Source organism: Acanthaster planci, unplaced genomic scaffold (genome assembly GCF_054643075.1).
Source record: "Acanthaster planci isolate LZ-2023a unplaced genomic scaffold, COTS_SCS Contig230, whole genome shotgun sequence".
Classification (NCBI taxonomy): domain Eukaryota; kingdom Metazoa; phylum Echinodermata; class Asteroidea; order Valvatida; family Acanthasteridae; genus Acanthaster; species Acanthaster planci.
Genome location: NW_028257851.1, coordinates 12,674 through 33,833, shown reverse-complemented (window position 1 = coordinate 33,833; position 21,160 = coordinate 12,674). Strand labels below are relative to the sequence as shown.

The 21,160-nt window shown below is 37.9% G+C and overlaps 1 long non-coding RNA gene across 1 annotated transcript; it reads right to left on the bottom strand.

The window, feature by feature from the left end:
• Nucleotides 1-452: 452 nt before the first annotated feature.
• On the bottom strand, nucleotides 453-20,733 carry LOC110984094 (uncharacterized). The gene is made up of 4 exons (XR_015424187.1): nucleotides 20,587-20,733; nucleotides 19,062-19,267; nucleotides 3,529-3,680; nucleotides 453-3,034 (listed from the first exon to the last, which is right to left on the bottom strand). It is a non-coding gene; the product is annotated as an uncharacterized LOC110984094 (long non-coding RNA).
• Nucleotides 20,734-21,160: the final 427 nt, after the last annotated feature.

Below are 21,160 nucleotides of genomic sequence, written 5' to 3'. Positions count from 1 at the left end.
TTTAATTGGATTAAAGGACAAGATACAGTTGAACATCTGTAGTGTTTATGGGAGACAGTAAGGGAAGATGCAGTGTGTCTCTTAAATTGTCTGTCCTTGAGTAGATGGAGGGTTCTTGTGGCGATGTGCGGCGTATATGTAACCCGAAGTAGTATCTGCTTGGTAGAAAAATTGAACTAATTGTCAGAGTTTATAAGATCCTTTTTATGTTGGTGTCTACTGGGGTCATCCGTGATTGCTTGGATACTTGCAGGATCTTTGGGGGCGTTTGTGTACACTCATTGATGGTTGGTCACAGGTTAATGTGGGTAGTTGGGCGACTGCCACTTGTTGGTGTCTGTGGGCGGGGAACATGCGTGTGCGCACCAGGAGGGTCTGCTTGTGGCTGGGCTTTTTTTTTGGCCAGTTGAAAGGTCAAAGTTCAAAGGTTAGGTCAGAGTTGAAAGGTCAGGTCAAGGGTTAAAGGTCAGGTCAGAGTTCAAAGGTTAGGTCAGAGTTGAAGGGTCAGGTCAAAGTTCAAATAAATAAAGAACATGCAGTGGTCCCATTTCTTAAAATGCCGAATCTAATAAAATAAAGGATACTTGTACAACATTATTTGATTTACTTGGTTTATTAGCTATAAGTTACAACAGCGCCCTCTATGTTTTACTGTGGTAATGTTAAACAAGTCTTATCTGGATTTGTAAATAGTAAGAAGTATGTCTTCTGTCTATTTCAATTACTATTTTTTCCAGCTTTTTTGTTAAGCCTTTAAAAACCTGAACCTTCCAGTTTATTGACTTTTCAAAATGCAAAGACAAAGTTTTTCTTCAACTACTTGTGGAAACTGACAGCAGATGAATTATGCTGGGAGAAAAAGGAACAGAACAACCCCAAAAGCAACACAGCTGTCTGTTTTATTAATGCAGATGCTTTGAATGGTAGGATACACTAGCACATCACGTGTACATGTTGACAATTTATAACCACTATCTCAATACATGTGAATGTAACTTCTAAATGTATCGTCAAATCTCCAAGCAACCACATCTTTCACTGTTCACACACCAGTACTTGTATTATTGCATCATAGATTAATTAAAAGTTCTGCATGACACTTTCCGCCTATTTGAGCACATATGCAGAAATATGTAACCTTTCAAAACAGTTGAGTTTATAAATGAAGTGTGTTTAACTCTGGTAAATAATGTGTAGCGTACTGTGTAGCACAAATTTCTTTCAGAAATTTTAAATAAGGTTTGTAAATATTTCAATGGAACAAAAACATGTTGAACATAACATGAGTAGGAACGACAGGATGTCATGCAGAACTTCAGTTGGAACCAAATTTGAAGGTATGCAACAGATACACAATGTCAGATTCCTTTTGGCTCGCAATTCAGTACATCTCTTTTGTAAAACAAAAAATTCCAAGATAGGTATGATTACCAGTTAATAATAAACTGACTGGGCCAATATGTGGACGTCTTCACCATTTTCACAAAAAGCTACACATAAATTAAGAAGAAAAACTGGTTTTCAAGGTAATTGCCAGAGAAGTGTCTCGTATTCCAAAACTACAAACATACTGTTGTGAACCAGGTTTATTTTAGTAAAAACCCTCAAATGACTTTTTGAGAGGTAAACTTTTGCCTGAATCAAGTACTTAAAAGGAACACAGCGGTTAATTAGCTGAAATCAATTGGTAAAGGTCGGCTTCCATTTGTGAAATTTAAAAACCAATTTTTCCTACATTCTGGCCCTTCTGTTCAATGAATTTTTTCAATGTTCAATGAAAGGGCATATATGTTTGTTAATGCCACTTTGAATGTAACAAAGATGTGTGTCTCTGTGAAAAAAAAACTTAGTGGACCTTTTCCAGTCACGTTTTGTATGTGTGCAAGGGCAGTCAGATTTGTGTCTCTTCATGAAAATGCAAGATTTTTGCCCCCAACAACAGTAATATGAAATTGACAATGTTTTGCTTGAGCAGGTATGCCAAAAAAGTTGGGTACATTTTAAAACAAAGTAGGGGGGTTGATAAAAAATGGCATTTTCGACGTGTGGCTCTTTGTGAAAACAGTGATGATATTACCACGTTAAACGCAAAGGTTTGAGTAATCAGCAACAACTACAAGTGGCCATGGCATATTTCATTTGATGTGCTAGTGTAGAAATTATGTCTAATTTGAAAATAACTTAATTGGAATTACAAATTGATCAATAGTTTGTATCATTTAAAGTAAATAGAAAGAAACCAGGCACATATTAGTTACTACAACTGTTTTTTCTTTTTCAAGTTTCTTTGATAGAGTTGTTGCTCGTTTCGCACAGTGCACAAAAAGTAGCAATTCTGGTTGGCAAATGTCAAAGCTTTAAAAGAAAATGGCGTGTTGCTCCTTGATTCGTCTTTTTGCAAAAGTAAACTCTTTAGATATCTTGAATGTCTCTTTAAAAAAAATTTGTAACTGCGCAAACCTAACTTAACTTGGTTTGCTTTTGATTTATATGTGCCTAGTTTCAAAACCACCAATTCTAACGAGAAGCAAATCCATGGCTGTAGTGTTTGTTCAGTTGATCCCCTAGGCCAATAGGCAAGGAATCTTTCCAATATCTGGTTGATTCTGACAGTCATGTTAGGGCAATTTAAATGTTACACGATACTCCACTGTTTTCTCTGTAAAGGATTTGCAGCACAATTACCATCTGCAAAATGTCCACACGAGTAGAAAAGCCCTGTGGACAGAATGGTTTCACCCATACTCTTCATTCACACAGGCTCTCATTGGATGGGTCAGCATGTCCAAGCTTCACCATGCATAATTAGGGAGGTGATGCAGATTTCACATGTCCAACCTTTGACAAATTTGTATTTCCCCTACTGCCATGGATTTGCCCTTTTCCCTCAAGATGAATCAATCTTGTCTTGAAGACCAGAGCCCCATAAGGCCATTGTGTTGTCATCGGACATTCATGTAGACTTCAGTGATGGAGATGGCGTCTGTACGTGTATTCCCCTTGCTTCCCAATGGCTCATACTGAATTTTAGACGCTGTTCAAAGAAAATAGATACAAGAATAAATTAGTTTTCCCGAATTTGGTTTGAGTTTGGTGCAGGGTACAGGATGTTTCTTCTGTTTGAAAATGACCTGGGTGGCCACAGAATTGTCAGTGACATTCATCAACTGAGTAAATCTTCAGCCCTTAGACATACAAGGTGCACATATGAACAGGTCATTGTCATATTAAGCGATCAGTTGCCTTGTCATAAAGTATACTTCACTTTTTTGTACTACTTTATTAAAACCTGATGAATGTTTCTTCCTCAATCATGTTAATTTCCATTTTGAGGATTTAATTAATGTTGCCGACAGAAAAATAGCCAAGTTTTTCTTCATGTAAATTCCACAACCCATTTTGCAATAATCCTGTACCCTGCCATGTCTCAAGTTCCTTGTCAGAAGAAATGAAAAAAGTTACTGTACAAATAATCATCAAAGTTGTACTGATCCAGTTAGGGCAAATTGTTAACTCGTTGTGATTTGCCTTTGCTAAGATGAGCCTATCCAGTCTTGAGGATGACAGTTCCACGCTGAGGTCAGCAACTGCCCAAGTCATCACCGATCAGAGTCGACATCACAGACCAGAGTCGGCATCAGGGTTGCCCAAGAAACCTATATCATAACAGTCACTCATTGCTGAGTGTGCATGCAGGAAAAAACAAGAAGAAAATTTCATTCGTTTTGAAGCTTAATTTTAAAAGTGGCAGGGTGCAGGATAAATGATTGAAAGCCACTGTGACCAAATGTAGGATTAATGTACACAGTGTAGCAGCAGACATGGACATGTACATGAATTTCCGCAAGCCACCATAAATTCAACTACAGCCACAAATTGAATCCGGAAGATGTTTTCAAAAATGGTTACTAACTTTAACATTTCATTTGTCGTAGATGCAAAATGGTACTTAATGTATCAATGGTAAAGGGGCTAAATCAAATAACATATTCAGTACATGTATATTGATGATTTCAATTGGAATAAGTTCCAATGGGAATGTCTGGTTTGAGAGGCTGCTAGCCTGTTACTTTATATTCATCCTGCACCCTGCCTGATCCACGGAACAATTTTGATTATCTCCTCAAATCAGTGTAAAATTAAAGTTAAAATTTCCCACAAGAATATAAACCATTTTCTCTTTGTTTTGGTCAAATCAGTAAACACTTCAACGCAAACATTTGATCCAGTTGCAGTAAAGTTTCAGGATTCATGGATGGAAACCCTTACTCACTTGAAGTACCTTACATTGGGTGGAATTAATGTAATTGGTAAACTGCATTATTTACCATTTACAATATTTAATAGCTAAAGTATGGATTTTTCCCAGAGTGGGTGGTTAGGGTTAGGGGTGTGCATTTGCGGGTATTTTTAGAACCGGGTACCCGTTTTTTGTTAACATCGGGTACCCGGGTACCCGGAAAAGAGATCGCCTGATAATGGCATTGCGCGCAACCCGGTGGATCACATGCCCGAAACACGGTTCTTTTTGGTACCTAGGAAGCAAGCAGAACATTGTTCTAAACGTTTGAGTTAATCTCTCCTACCTTTTTATCACACGGAATTGTTATCTTCAGTTTTCAAATTTTGTGTGGATGTATGAAACAGAAAAACAAATCTTCACGGGAAACGTCAGAAAAAAGAACAGAGCTGCAAACCACGTACATGATATACGCACCTGCAAACGCTCAAGGGAAATGTCCCGGATGCTGCATGACCACGGACACGCGGAACGCATGTGGCGTGAACGAATGGTGAGCGCTGGTCGTGTCACGTGCGGACCAGATCAGTGCTTTGTACGTCACGGGTAAAAAGGCTCAAAGTTTTATGTACAAAAATACCACCGTAACTCGAACAATGCCCACACCATTACATCCACTTATTTTGAAGTTTCTGATTCAAAAAACCGCCACCAAAATGCTTCAAACGGCGTTGAAAGAATCGGAAGTCTATATAGGGTCAGGAGTCATCGCAAGTTCATTTCTTTTCTGACGAGGACCAGCACGTTACATAAATCAACGTAGCTGCAACTGTGTAATCCTGGCTTTCAAGACGCTGAAACTAACCTGATTGCAACGCGGGCCCAATTGTAGTCCCCTTCAGGCAGTCCAATCGCTGACACTGCAGCAGCCATGTGACCGTAAAAAGAAAGGTCATGTGACCACACATAAGCAAGCCCAAGTGAAAAAAAATAGCAGCGCTCCATGTTGTTAAATGACTAAGCGATACGAAAGTTTTTCCACACGAAGGTACGTACCACGATGAAGTGGTTTAGTTTTATAAATACTTTTTCAGGATAACTCCATTCCCCTGAGGTTCAAATTGTCGAGATTTTAATGCATAAGTACTTCGACAAGGAAAATTTGATTGGCCGACTGTATTATGACTTGCACCTGTCAACATTTTCTTTTTTTTTTTGGAATGAAAAAATACTTGGATTTGAAATGCTTTAGTACATACAGAAAAAATCATTCCTGCTTTTTTGGTCAATTCCTCATCCACAGTTCCGGTGAATTACTGAGGAAATTCAAGTTGCTTTAATTTAAAATAATTTTGAAACGGAATATTTCTTGGTATAAAACTTAACTAAACTGGTTCTCTGACTCTTTGGGTATTTAGCACACATTTAGTGCTTTGATTATAAAAAGAGGCCGATCAACCGCACAATCTGTGCGTGATCGCTACTTACCGCACGCCGTGTGGAGTCCAAGTACCGCAGGAATATTACACAATCCGCTCTCGCTTCGTCGTCAATCCCGACATAAAGTAATTTTCATTCATATTGTTTTATTTGACAAAAATACTCTTAATTCAAACAGTAAGCACTACTTATTCTGCACAAAAGTCATTTAGGCCGACAGGGTTTGATAGTTACAAATACAGTCATGCAAGTGTACATCAACAGCGCTCCCCCTCATAAGACAAAACTCCTTCGGTCTCTTGTTCATATATGTTTGGTACAGTCAGTTTCCTAGTTCCGGATCGCGAAAATTATTCAGTAAGACTGCAGCTAAAAAATCCTCAAATTCGAGTGAAATATGGTCAGAAGTCAACTTTGTGTTTGGATATACTTTAATTTTTTTTTTCAAAATCTAAGCTTTTATATTTGGATTCACAGGATCGATCGACGAAAGTGATGATGACACCTTTCCTAGTTCTGGATCGGTTTAGGATCGAGACAAAAACGTCTTCACAAATAAAAAGTAACCACACGAAAAATTCATTTTCAGCCAAAACCATTGTAAAAAGTTGCTTTTCTAATAGAGAATCTTTTAATTTGGAGAAAATTAGATGAAAAATAAGAATTCTAATGAATTAAAAAAGGTAGAAATTGCGTACGGTTTGACTCGACTTTTAAACTGTACAGTGAGCTATTAACGTTATCCTCCCCGCGCCGCACAGTTGACGAACCCATTACGTCACATACATTTCTGCTTCGCCCGTGTAGTTGAGTTCGCAACGACTTTGCGTGGTAACGCCGCGCGATCCGAGAGTGGGGGAAAAGCTTGCAGTTTTCGCTAAATTAACAAAAACAGAAACTCTAAAAAAGTCATTTTAATTAAGTGGACATTAGATGCAAAGGTTTATATGACTATTCAAAGAAATATTTAAAATCACACGTTGCGAGTGACCTATCGCCGGTGAATTTTAGTGGTTTTTCACTCTTGTGAACTAGGAAATTCCGGAACTAGGAAAACGACTTGCGGTACAATGGGCGGAGTGGGTAACAAAATTAGCTGTCGATCTCCGAATTCAAGTTTCATGTATGACCGCGGGACCGGGTTTTCATCGGCACGGTGGTTTTCCATGAAGTCTGTCCTTCAGTAAGAAATTTCACAGACATTTTATGCATGAATGTTTGTTCCTAATTTATTTACTTTTTTACGGGTACCCGGCCCGGAAAAATGGAACCGGGTTTTGAAATCGACGGGCGGGTACCCGGGTACCCGGGTACCCGGCACAGGCCTAGTTGGGGTTGTGGGGTGGTTGCCTCAGTCTTGACGTTGTCCAGACTGAGGCAATAAGAAATAACGCGCTTTAGCTAAGAGATCATTATTGGAATGTACATATGCATAATATGATTTTAAAAACCCTGAATATCCAATCATTGAGTCTGTCTTGGGTCAAAAAGTCTACAAACACTCTCAAAACCATGCACTCAGCGGTTTTCAAGAATGAGTTTAAAGAGACGTGTGTGTTTACAAGCACTTTTTTCCAAGCAATGTCTTATTTCATGGCTGAATATCATATCTAATGAGTAACAGGTGTTGACATTTAAAGAACAATAGACTGAAAAATACTTTTGAGTGTTAACTTTAAAAACCCAATGACCCAAAAGTATCAACATATTCACTAAAAGTACATCAATGGACGTCATGGACAAGAAAAAAATGTGGGCGAGAAATAAGCACAAATAAGAGGTATAAGCAGAAAAGGTGTCTCTAACAGAAAGAGAAGCTGCGCAGGTGTATACAAGTTAAGATAAGCAAGATGGGAACAATGTCAAGAATATATGTCAGATCAGTGTTAATAAAGACACCATGACTATAGACTGCAGTCTAGGAAGACAAAAAGGACAGGCTTATAAGAGGGAAGCCAGTATTAGAAGCATCACATGTCCAGCTCTTGTGATATTCGAGGTGGATGCTCTGATGAAGGTGGTAGGGTAATGATTGGGCAAAGATGAACTACGTTTGTTTATGAAAGGATCAAAGATACATGTACATGTAGTTGGTTAGGCATCAGAATCTAGAATCGTCATATGTCTCTTAATATGAAAAAGAGAAATCAAAATGCTTAAAGCTTCCACTTCACTGGGAAATTTTCATCATTATTCTGCCTGTAACAAACATGATCTTGAGGTTGCCAGCATCAACATCTAAGATGAATACCTGAAACAGCAACCACCTTCAATAATTGCTTCAACATATTATATCTTGTCTAACCTCCTTAACCCTAACAGTCCCGAATGCTACAAAGTACTACTTAGTAGTAAAATGTAGTACTCAGTCCTGTCCCTTGTAAGAGGACATGACATTATTATTCTCTGAAGCCATAAAATACAATAGAGAAGACAATGTACCATACAATGCGGTGGCACTATGAATGCATAGTTTCATTGTTCTCTGTACGAGTAACAACGGAATAAACCTAGCCAGAAATAGTGATTTGTAGTGCTAGGTCCTTCAGGCTCAGTGTTAATTCATATTTTGTAGTACTGATTACTTTAAGCCAAACAACGCCTGGTACTGTTAGGGTTAATAAGGAGTCCTTTGGACGTTGCAAATTACCTTGTTATGACATGAACCTTGTATTATCAGGAATGAAAACAATGAAAATGAAAGGATCTGGATGTGACAATTTCCTTGTCTAAAGCAGAATCTTGTATTAACAGTACTCTTATTAACGAGATTCAACTGTATATAAATACTCAAGTTACAACACTTGTCACCGTTACAAAGGATGAAAGAACATTTCAAGGTGTGATACATTCCGTTCCTCTGCCAAGCATGAAATTCACTTATTTTCTCCCTAATTTCACCTATTAAATGGCCACCCCCACATATTGAAATTGGAGGATTTGGAACTGTTAGGGTTTTAAAGCAATAAATCAACATTTCGGTCACACTGCTTCACTACCCTATAAAAATAAATGAAACATTTATAAACATATACAAATACATGCATATTAGATTTACTTCAAAGTTGATGAAGGTTTTCTTTCCACCTGAACAACTGAAATGATAGACTTGTGTTTTTTTTATATTGATGCATGATACAAAAGAGGTATTTCAATCATTTAACAAGGAGGAAAACTCTAACTCCGCCAGCTGAGCTGACACCCTGAAGTGAGGCTATTCCAAAGAGAAAGAGCATTCCACCTGTTCCTATTCATGTAACACAACTGATAAAGCAATGATGGTTGATCCTGTGAAGCCTGAGTCACTCACTTTCCCTCATGAAAAATGTAAAATTCAAGCTGAACACACATGCTAGCCCCTCAGGCCTGCAGACACAGAACCTGTTACTCTTTAGGAGAAGCATAGCATGGTCAACTCTCACAAGCTGGGTACTGAGATGTCAGATGGAGGCAACTGTTAACAGTCCTCATGCGCTTGCTACTATACTGGATAGAGATGTCACTGAGATGAAGCACTGCATACAGCTAATTGTCTTCATTTGCTACTGGGCGAAGAGACACCACTGTGGTGAGTGTCATGGTTCTCCATACACTGGATGAAAAGATGGCATTGTGATCAACTGTCACAGGTCTGTGAGTGTCACTGGGAGGAGAGATGCCATTCTGGTGATGAATTAAGTTTCCTGGCCAGTGATGGACAAATCCCCAAAGGCTTGAGAGCCACTGCATCAAAGTGCATCCATCCCCTCCTTCCACCACCCAGCAATGAATGCTGGAAGGCAAACTTTGGATATGACATGTCTTCACCTGCTGCTGCAAAGACAATCTACTGCACTTGGTGTCACTATCCAATGAATAATGCCATCATGATGAATACTGCATGAATATATCTTCCTTCTCTGCTCTGATTGTTGATATCCCTCGGTTGTTGTGCAGATTCTGACGAAGTTGTCCTACCTCTATGTCTCCAGTGCAACAAGATTCAACAGTACTCAGACCATCATATAAATAACTTTCTCCCAACAGCTAGTTTGTTTTTTTTGTAAAACATTAATTTTAAAGGACTCAGGCACATATGCTTGTTTCAAAGTAAATTCCTGAATGTTAAAAGTTAAGTTGAAACTACTGAGTTGCTGTTACAAGAGGAGTCCTACTACTAAAGATATAGTTTCTAAGGATCTTTCAAAAGGCAATGCTTTTTTCAGATTCTACATCTCAAAAAACTAAAACATAAAACAAAGTACAATTTTTCAAACACATTTTTGCAGACTTTTTGTCATGTGAGGTCAGAGATCTCATCACTACCCTCCATTAAAAACAGACAGCACTGCATAACTCACAAATGGACTCAAAAACAGTCACATAAAGAAAACAGAGTGGGTAATTAAAATGCAGAAATTGTGCATGCCTTATGTCAATTTTTAATCAAAATTCTAAACTGAGTAATACATTGAGAGAGAGAGAGATCAGTTTGCTCTTTCTAATGCAAACAAACCAAATTACCCAGAACTGCCCTTTGGGAAGTGTAAAACTGCATTAATGTAGCTCTATCTTTTCTAGTATGGGTATTTCTTCTAATTAAAAAAAGACCAAAAAATGAGGTTCAGTTCATTAAAGGGAACTTTGTAAAACGTTTTCATGAAAATATTCTAAAATACAGCATTTTTTTTACAAACTCTGACTCAAATACATGTATATCACCAGAGTATTCATGAAAAGACAACTTGGCTCCAAATCATGTTTACTCATATTTGTTTTGGAAAAATCAAATAGGCTATGTGATGCCTTCCACTTGGTGTTTTCATTTTTACCAAATCTAATGAAATCACCAAAATTATGATGATCTCAGAGAGGCAAAATTCAACTAATTTGCATTTTTTGTTTTCACCAAGAGACCAGTTGTCTTTCATAGATACAACATTAGCAATAAAAGGCAAAACCATTTTCACAAAGACAATTTTGACCGCGGAAATGTATACAAATGTACCACTTTTGCACCTAGTATGTGCTACAACAAAAGCATGTACAGTATGTACTTTTTCAAGACGACACAAAAGTCACATGAATTTTAGCATTTCACGAACAGACAAATGTGTTTGTTTGCCAAAAAAAAGTTCACTTAACTTTGAATAATATTATTTTGTATACCCAGCAAGAAATGAGACTGAGGGGTACCCCCCAACATGTCCAATCCCTACACACATTCCAGACTATTGTTACTTAACACATCCCCCCAAGATGTCTGAAAGGAATTCCCCAGATTCCTGCGATACAATGACCAATACAAAGCAGGGGGGGTTCTCTCCGTCTCATACCTTGCTGCATGCTATTTTGGTAGTTCTTACTCATTTACATCTAAGATCCCATCTGCAAGAACCCATGGAGTAGCATTGGTTAAATCAAAGGAATGCTAATTGTATATGAAAAGAGACCAACTTCACATTCAATTTTCTCGAAACCTAATTCACACTCTGGTGAAACTTTTGTCTCTTCTTGAAACCGGTGACAATACGATGACCAGAATTTGGAGTCATAAGAGTCTCACCAAGACTTTGCTAACCACTTGCATAACAGAATTGATGGTACATATTTGAAATTCTTGGACAGTGATATAAGTGCTACTTCCAACTCAATATGGATAAGAGGTTTTACATCATAACATAGTCACCACAGCATATCACAATGTTGTCATTACATTGATCGATAAACCTTCTTCAACCATCCACTCCCCCAACAAAAAACTTTCTGGTATAACCTCACTGATGGCAAAATATAAGCTGAACATTAGCTGTTCATACATATTTTCTTTTTTTTGTCAGACCAGAAATACTCCAAATAATCAGGATTACTGACCACCCATTGAATTACAATCATAAAACAAAACTCCCGTCCATTTTTTGGCGATCTGGTTTCTGTTGGTCCTTTTCATGAGTATACAAAACCAGACAGGGAAGGGTTTACAGTCAAAGTGTACTTTTTACAATCAGTTGTCATCCTTTTCTTGGATGCACATACATTTCCTTGGGGGGAATTAGGTCACAGGAAAAAGTATGTTTTGTGCACTCATGAAAAGGTTTCATATAGTTATTAATTAACAAGCAATGATTTGCAAATGTAGACATTTATATGCACGCTACTTGTTCAGAATTCATCATATTATGTTGAATCAAATATTTGAAAACAACATCATATAGCTTCATGTACACAGCTAAAGGCAGATTTAATGATTTCCTGACCTAGGAGATTCAGTGGTAATTTCGTTTTGGTTTGGCTGGCAATCCCAAGGCCAAGAGAGGTAACAGGTGCATGGAAAATTTGACGCATGTTATTACATGTACATGTATTTGTTAAAACTTTGTTCGATAAAGAAAGCCAGACATGCTTTAGATGACATGGTTTCAGGAAAAAAGCCAAAGTATGCATTGAGACGGCAGAAACAAACATTTTAGGATGGGATGCTATGTAGCATAGACAAATGTGTAGATGGAAGTGAAGCCCTTAAATGATAGAGAATGAAAGAACCTTTGATGGTTCATGAAAGTGAAAAAAGGCAAAATGTTTGTACATGGAATGAGTAGTATAAAAAAAAAAACAGATTGAAGAATTTCAGAGATAGTTCAATGGGCTGCTAAGTGAGTATGGTCCCCAAACTTTTAAGTCAAAAGGTCCCGAATTGTGAGAACTGAAAGAAAATGTCGCAGTGCAATAGAAAAGACAGAAACAGGGCAAAAACACTGATAATTGTTGGTTTTTGATATTAGTGTCTTGCAATATTACTGTAAGTTGGTGAGTGGACTTTGCTCCCATGTACAAGATAAATTAAGGAAATAAAGGAATAAATAAGTCAAAATTTGAAAAAGTGAACAATGTGGAGAACTGTCTTGGTGGATAGCACCATGAATTGATTTTGATACATCATGTAAATGCATTTAAAACTTTTTGTCATACAGAAAGACCTGGAAAAAAGGATAGCCCAAAAGGGTCTTTTTTTAATCTTAAAATATTCAATTTATGGTAGACAAGGCATTGTGTGTAAGAATAACTCTATGGGAAAGTTATTACATTATGCTTTGTTGGTATGCTTTGTTGGAACTTGAAAAACAGGGAAGAAATCAAAAAGATTTCAAAGAGGTATAGCATGGCAAAATGTGTGAAGGATAAGTTGACATATAAGATATAAGACAGAAGTGGTTTGGGAAGTTTTGTGAAAGCATCAAGTAAGCACATCGTAAGTCAGAGAAACTCAGTTGAAAGACAGTGACAATCAAGTAACTGTGAAATGACGGAAAGATATGAAATTAAGGGGCATTTTGCACCCATATTCAAGTAGATCCATGCACAGTGGGAATAACCACTATGTAAAATTAATTCAATTGAGAAAAACTGATCAAGTTTTGTGCTTTAACTGTGGTGGATTTAGGCTTTTTTTTTGCTAGGACAGTGAGGCCATACATCGATAGATTCAGACAGCGCATAATTCTGTGTGCATTCATTTGAGATGTTTCTTGGGCTAATGATATATAAGCAGAAATCAGCGGAATTCCACAGTGACAGATTGAATGTAAAGAGTAGATCTGAGACATCACAGCATTTTTCAAAGAGCGAAAAACTGGATCAGCTTCAATTGTAATATATCAGGAAATATGAAGCATCTGTAGGTATATTTCACATCAATCACTACAGATCGAGGAATTTCAGAGATAATTTAATGGGTTGGTAAATGAGTGTGGTCCCAAACTTTTAACAGAGGGACTGATTAGCACAGAGCATAGAAAATGTGTGTTTTTCAAAAGATTTATTGGGAAAAAATCTTTCCTCGGCTTGACTCAAATATGGAAACTCTAATTTGGAGGGTTTGGATTTTGCAAAGAGTCTTTGAAGTGATGCCACTTGTGAAATTGAGTTCCTCAATATACAGTGAAGCTATCATTTAAGAGACAGTTCACAGAAATTGTAGGATGGTGATGGAAAGAAAAATATTCAAAGGCTTTGTGAGGTTTTCAGGGAGCAACTGGTAAATGAGAGATATATGAATTCTGTGGGAGATGGTAAGACAGAAGCTGTACATGTAGGACAAATTGATCATTTTGAAAGAATAAATAAGAACTTCTTTGAAATTTGTTGAAAGCAAGAACTGATCATTTCAAGTCAAAAGATCCCAAATGGTGAGAACTGAAAGAAAATATTGCATTGCAATAGAAAACGACAGTAAAAGGGCAAAAACACTGATAATTAGGGGTGTGCATTTGCGGGTATTTTTAGAACCGGGTACCCGTTTTTTGTTAACATCGGGTACCCGGGTACCCGGAAAAGAGATCGCCTGATAATGGCATTGCGCGCAACCCGGTGGATCACATGCCCGAAACACGGTTCTTTTTGGTACCTAGGAAGCAAGCAGAACATTGTTCTAAACGTTTGAGTTAATCTCTCCTACCTTTTTATCACACGGAATTGTTATCTTCAGTTTTCAAATTTTGTGTGGATGTATGAAACAGAAAAACAAATCTTCACGGGAAACGTCAGAAAAAAGAACAGAGCTGCAAACCACGTACATGATATACGCACCTGCAAACGCTCAAGGGAAATGTCCCGGATGCTGCATGACCACGGACACGCGGAACGCATGTGGCGTGAACGAATGGTGAGCGCTGGTCGTGTCACGTGCGGACCAGATCAGTGCTTTGTACGTCACGGGTAAAAAGGCTCAAAGTTTTATGTACAAAAATACCACCGTAACTCGAACAATGCCCACACCATTACATCCACTTATTTTGAAGTTTCTGATTCAAAAAACCGCCACCAAAATGCTTCAAACGGCGTTGAAAGAATCGGAAGTCTATATAGGGTCAGGAGTCATCGCAAGTTCATTTCTTTTCTGACGAGGACCAGCACGTTACATAAATCAACGTAGCTGCAACTGTGTAATCCTGGCTTTCAAGACGCTGAAACTAACCTGATTGCAACGCGGGCCCAATTGTAGTCCCCTTCAGGCAGTCCAATCGCTGACACTGCAGCAGCCATGTGACCGTAAAAAGAAAGGTCATGTGACCACACATAAGCAAGCCCAAGTGAAAAAAAATAGCAGCGCTCCATGTTGTTAAATGACTAAGCGATACGAAAGTTTTTCCACACGAAGGTACGTACCACGATGAAGTGGTTTAGTTTTATAAATACTTTTTCAGGATAACTCCATTCCCCTGAGGTTCAAATTGTCGAGATTTTAATGCATAAGTACTTCGACAAGGAAAATTTGATTGGCCGACTGTATTATGACTTGCACCTGTCAACATTTTCTTTTTTTTTTTGGAATGAAAAAATACTTGGATTTGAAATGCTTTAGTACATACAGAAAAAATCATTCCTGCTTTTTTGGTCAATTCCTCATCCACAGTTCCGGTGAATTACTGAGGAAATTCAAGTTGCTTTAATTTAAAATAATTTTGAAACGGAATATTTCTTGGTATAAAACTTAACTAAACTGGTTCTCTGACTCTTTGGGTATTTAGCACACATTTAGTGCTTTGATTATAAAAAGAGGCCGATCAACCGCACAATCTGTGCGTGATCGCTACTTACCGCACGCCGTGTGGAGTCCAAGTACCGCAGGAATATTACACAATCCGCTCTCGCTTCGTCGTCAATCCCGACATAAAGTAATTTTCATTCATATTGTTTTATTTGACAAAAATACTCTTAATTCAAACAGTAAGCACTACTTATTCTGCACAAAAGTCATTTAGGCCGACAGGGTTTGATAGTTACAAATACAGTCATGCAAGTGTACATCAACAGCGCTCCCCCTCATAAGACAAAACTCCTTCGGTCTCTTGTTCATATATGTTTGGTACAGTCAGTTTCCTAGTTCCGGATCGCGAAAATTATTCAGTAAGACTGCAGCTAAAAAATCCTCAAATTCGAGTGAAATATGGTCAGAAGTCAACTTTGTGTTTGGATATACTTTAATTTTTTTTTTCAAAATCTAAGCTTTTATATTTGGATTCACAGGATCGATCGACGAAAGTGATGATGACACCTTTCCTAGTTCTGGATCGGTTTAGGATCGAGACAAAAACGTCTTCACAAATAAAAAGTAACCACACGAAAAATCCATTTTCAGCCAAAACCATTGTAAAAAGTTGCTTTTCTAATAGAGAATCTTTTAATTTGGAGAAAATTAGATGAAAAATAAGAATTCTAATGAATTAAAAAGGTAGAAATTGCGTACGGTTTGACTCGACTTTTAAACTGTACAGTGAGCTATTAACGTTATCCTCCCCGCGCCGCACAGTTGACGAACCCATTACGTCACATACATTTCTGCTTCGCCCGTGTAGTTGAGTTCGCAACGACTTTGCGTGGTAACGCCGCGCGATCCGAGAGTGGGGGAAAAGCTTGCAGTTTTCGCTAAATTAACAAAAACAGAAACTCTAAAAAAGTCATTTTAATTAAGTGGACATTAGATGCAAAGGTTTATATGACTATTCAAAGAAATATTTAAAATCACACGTTGCGAGTGACCTATCGCCGGTGAATTTTAGTGGTTTTTCACTCTTGTGAACTAGGAAATTCCGGAACTAGGAAAACGACTTGCGGTACAATGGGCGGAGTGGGTAACAAAATTAGCTGTCGATCTCCGAATTCAAGTTTCATGTATGACCGCGGGACCGGGTTTTCATCGGCACGGTGGTTTTCCATGAAGTCTGTCCTTCAGTAAGAAATTTCACAGACATTTTATGCATGAATGTTTGTTCCTAATTTATTTACTTTTTTACGGGTACCCGGCCCGGAAAAATGGAACCGGGTTTTGAAATCGACGGGCGGGTACCCGGGTACCCGGGTACCCGGCACAGGCCTACTGATAATTGTTGGTTTTTTTATATTAGTATCTTGCAATATTACTGTAAGTTGGTGAGTGGACTTTGCTCCCATGTACAAGATAAATTAAGGAAATAAAGGAATAAATAAGTCAAAATTTGAAAAAGTGAACTATGTGGAGAACTGTCTTGGTGGATAGCACCATGAATTGATTTTGATACATCATGTAAATGCATTTAAAACTTTTTTCATACAGAAAGACCTGGAAAAAAGGAGAGCCCCAAAGCGTCATTTTTTTATCATAAAATATTCATTTTATGGTAAACAAGGCATTGTGTGTAAGAATAACTCTATAGGAAAGTTATTACATTATGCTTTGTTGGAAGGCATTGTAAGAAAGAACTTGAAACAGAGAGGAAATCAAAAAGATTTCAAAGAGGTATAGCAGGGCAAAATGTGTGAAGGATAAGTTAACATACAAGATATAAGACAGAAGTGGTTTGGGAAGTTTTGTGAAAGCATCAAGTAAGCACATCACAAGTCAAAGAAAGTCAGTTGAAAGACAGTGACAACCAAGTGAATGTGAAATGATGGAAAGATCTGAAATTAATTTAAGGGGCATTTTTGCACCCATATTTCAATAGATCCATGCACAGTGGGAATAACCACTATGTAAAATCAATTCAAATGAGAAAAACTGATCAAGTTTTGTGCTTTAACTGTGGTGGATTTAGGCTTTTTTTGCTAGGACAGTGGGGCCATACATCGATAGATTCAGACAGCGCATAATTTTATCTGCATTCATTTGAGATGTTTCTTGGGCTAATGATGTATGAGCGGAAATCAGCGGAATTCCACAGTGACAGATTGAATGTAAAGAGCAGATCTGAGACATCACAGCATTTTTCAAAGAGCGAAAAACTGGATCAGCTTCAATTGTAATATATCAGGAAATATGAAGCATCTGTAGGTATATTTCACATCGATCACTACAGATCAAAGAATTTCAGAGATAATTTAATGGGTTGGTAAATGAGTGTGATCCCCAAACTTTTAAAAGAGGGACTGATTAGCACAGAGCATAGAAAATTTGTGTATTTCAAAGGATTTATTGGGAAGAAATCTTTCCTCGGGTTGACTGAACTATGCAACTCTCTCATTTGGATGGAGGGTTTGGATTTTGCACAGAGTCTTTGAAGTGATGCCACTTGTGAAATTGAGTTCCTCAATATACAGTGAAGCTATCATTTAAGAGACAGTTCACAGAAATTGTATGATGGTGATGGAAAGAAACATATTCAAAAGCTTTGTGAGGATTTCAGGGAGCAAGAGAGGGTCTCAGACTCATTGCAGAAAGTCAAATTGTTGGCTCTGGTGCTACTAGATACTAGGCTCGACTACAATTTCACTGTTTGCAGCAATACACTTTGACTCAATTGAATTACTCAACCCTTGAGAAAACAAGGGAACATTTAACCCTAACCCCAAGGGTGTATATAAAATTGTATTGAAACTGGAGGATTTGTAAGTGTTAGGTGGGAAGTGCTGCTAAGTGGTCGCCAAAAGTATCTAACATACTACCAGGGAATCGAAACTGTTATGTTATTCCAAGACTGCAATACAGCAATGAGTGAAAAGACATGGGAATGTTGATTGGGCAAATTGGAATACTGAATGAATATTCATTCCTAAGAGGTCTTCAAAACCTGCTTAGTCTGAGTTTCCTCCATTTGTAATAATGCCCGGAGCTTTCAATAGCACACTGTGGGTCCTATTTTGAGATTTCAGGACTTTGGTAATTAAGTTTACTTTCATCTCTGTGGCTGATTCTATGATAATGAAGCACCAAGCCCTGTACTTTGCTGCATGTTTATTTTTAACACAAAAGTTTAGTGTTTTTATCAGTTCCACATGTCCAACAAAGAAGCAAGTAAAAAAAAAGAAAAAAATTTAAAAGGTATCTTTTGTTCCAGATTTTCAGCTGAACTTCTTGGCCATTGAAATTCTAATTGGTACTCTTTGAACTATCTGGAGGTGCCCATCTCAAGAAATATTTACCAAGGAAAACCTCCTCAAAGTCTTTGTGTCAATTTTAGTCATGCGTAATATTTTCATGATATCACTTTGCACAATGCACACTTATCAACCATGAAAAGTCACATTTTGTATACTTGGGGCTAGTCATGCGCTGCATCTGCAGGTTACACATAGATGGGGACTATTAACAAGCAGAAGTAATGTTGCAACATGATTAATTTATGGCCATGCGTTATCAACAAACTTCATCAATGCTGAACAGATAAAAGGTTCTGAACCCTAGCACACTTGGCAAACACAGGAAAACCAAGCCATCAAGCTTTTTTTTTCTAAGGTGAACTTCTAAAAAAATGTCATTCAACATGTAAACATGAGGTCAAGAGCAATTACTGATTTGAGTTCCAATCTTCATGATAAAAACCACACTTTCTGCAATGGAATATTTATTCTTATCAAAGTTTTGCAATATGCTGACTGCATGCTAGTGGCATCTTATAGTGAACTGGGCCATATCAGATGCTGCACTTACCTTTTGTTAACCCTGATAGCAAATGCAGAGGAGCTGCCCATTACAGCCTCAATCACAAGATATGTTGTCCTGCCTTCAGCTCCTTCTGATTTGGAAGTCTGTCCCCTTTTCTTTTCCAAAAGCAGACAGCTTGATGCCAACTCCTAGCCACAAACTCGAGATGAGGTAGAGCACACACGGCAGCACCCCTTTAGTTATTGAAGAATCTGGGGGTGAAAGAAACAAGGAATTTGGCTTTCTTAAATTTAGAAGCTGTGGGTATGACATTACACAAATTACTACATGTGTGTTCTTCGTGTAGTCTTGGCTGTGATATGGGAAAGAAAATTGAACACTATTTTGTTTCATTAGGTTAGGAAGGGTTAACCCTAACACTCCTCAATCCTTCACCTGTTGGAGGACTGAGGAGTGTTAGGGTTAATCATCCCTCATGAGCGTCTACTTTAAAATTTTGAAAATATATACTGTTACACATTAGAAGCACATGAAAGAAATGAGGTTTTATTTTAAAACATTTAAGGAAAGAATCAGCAAAGAGTTCCATATACAGACTCCACTTGACACCCCATGCATAAATCCCATGAGACTAGTCTGAAAAGTTGTATTTTCTCAGTAAACGACTTGGTATTTTCTCTCCTAATTTGAACTTTTTTTTGCTTTCTGATGGCTAATAGGTCACTGTAGGGAATAATTACTGGCGTCTGTCTATGGAACTCTTCCCCTGAGAACAATTAAAATTCATGCAAAGTGGAAAAGAATGACTATTTAAGCGACTGACGTTTGCCAAAGTCTCCACTTCACTCCAGTCTGGGAAACTACCTCTCGGCCTTATGGTTTGTGCGAAAGAAATTAAATCTTTCATATCCAATGTCTTTCATTATCAAACCCAGCATGTTTTGAGGGCATTTATGGTAAACTGAAAAAAAAAAATATCCAACCATTTAAACATTGCTTGTCGCAATTGCAGGTACTGGGTTGGGCGGGGCTTGACACACTAGTCTAACCGTTTTTGTGGTCGGGATGACATCAATGAGTATTGATTCTTTTCTCTGATTGGTCAATTGGTGGCCATATTTCACACTCGAAACAAAAAGGGGCAAAAATAGTGTTGTGGTGTATTAGGAAAATCTGAATTATCATTGACTGAACTCTTAACCTTTCCAACAAATAGGCCCTATGCCCGAAATTTCACTGTTTATGCACAACGAATATCTTCCACACAATACCAAAAAGGTTTCAGTTACTTTTATAAATGCAGCAAAAATTGAGGAAAACATGCAAATCCCTGTACAAAGTGAATGGAGAGCTGCCCCTTTATCCAGCCCTGAGTGCAATAATTGGAACAACCTTCGACCGCGATAATGCTAACGCTACACCTACAACTTAAGGCGAACTGCAATGTCGTAAATATTCACAAGAATTTGTATTTGGTTAAAATTATGCTTGGTTATAAGAGAACACACATTTCAGCATTTATGAACAATACATGATAGATAATATAGCGCATTCGACTGTAAAAAATTACCAGTTTAATTTGTTTCTCCCTCCTGCGAACAACGTGGCGACATTTTTCCATTTTGCGTCACGTGCACATTTAGCGCCTAAAAATTGAATGCAATGCGCAATGGCATGCACAGTAGAAGCACCCACTATCTGTCCATGTGTATAAGAGGTACGCACAGAATGGAACCAGACTAACATCATATGCACCCGTGGGTGGATGCATTTTTGAAGAGGGGGTGTAGAGACACAAACGGGCGATTTGATGCGATGCAGTTAATCTTCTAAATCTGTATTAGAAACGCACAGGTATTGATACTATTAGCGACAGAAACTTACTTGCCATTGGGATTCAACAGCTGAACAAATCGTCGGTTGGCTGTCCCCACAACATATTTCTTTAATACACGTATACCCCTAAAATTACCGATCGTCGAAAGTGATAACTCCCCAAATGTCATTAATTCATCAATTAAAAGCTGGAAACTCACAAATTGGAATTATACAAACCAAAACTTCTCATTTGCATGAAAAGTGTGTCGGCCAAAAGAGAACGGTTTATTCCAAATCCCGATTTCAGAAGTCTCTCAGTTTTGGGC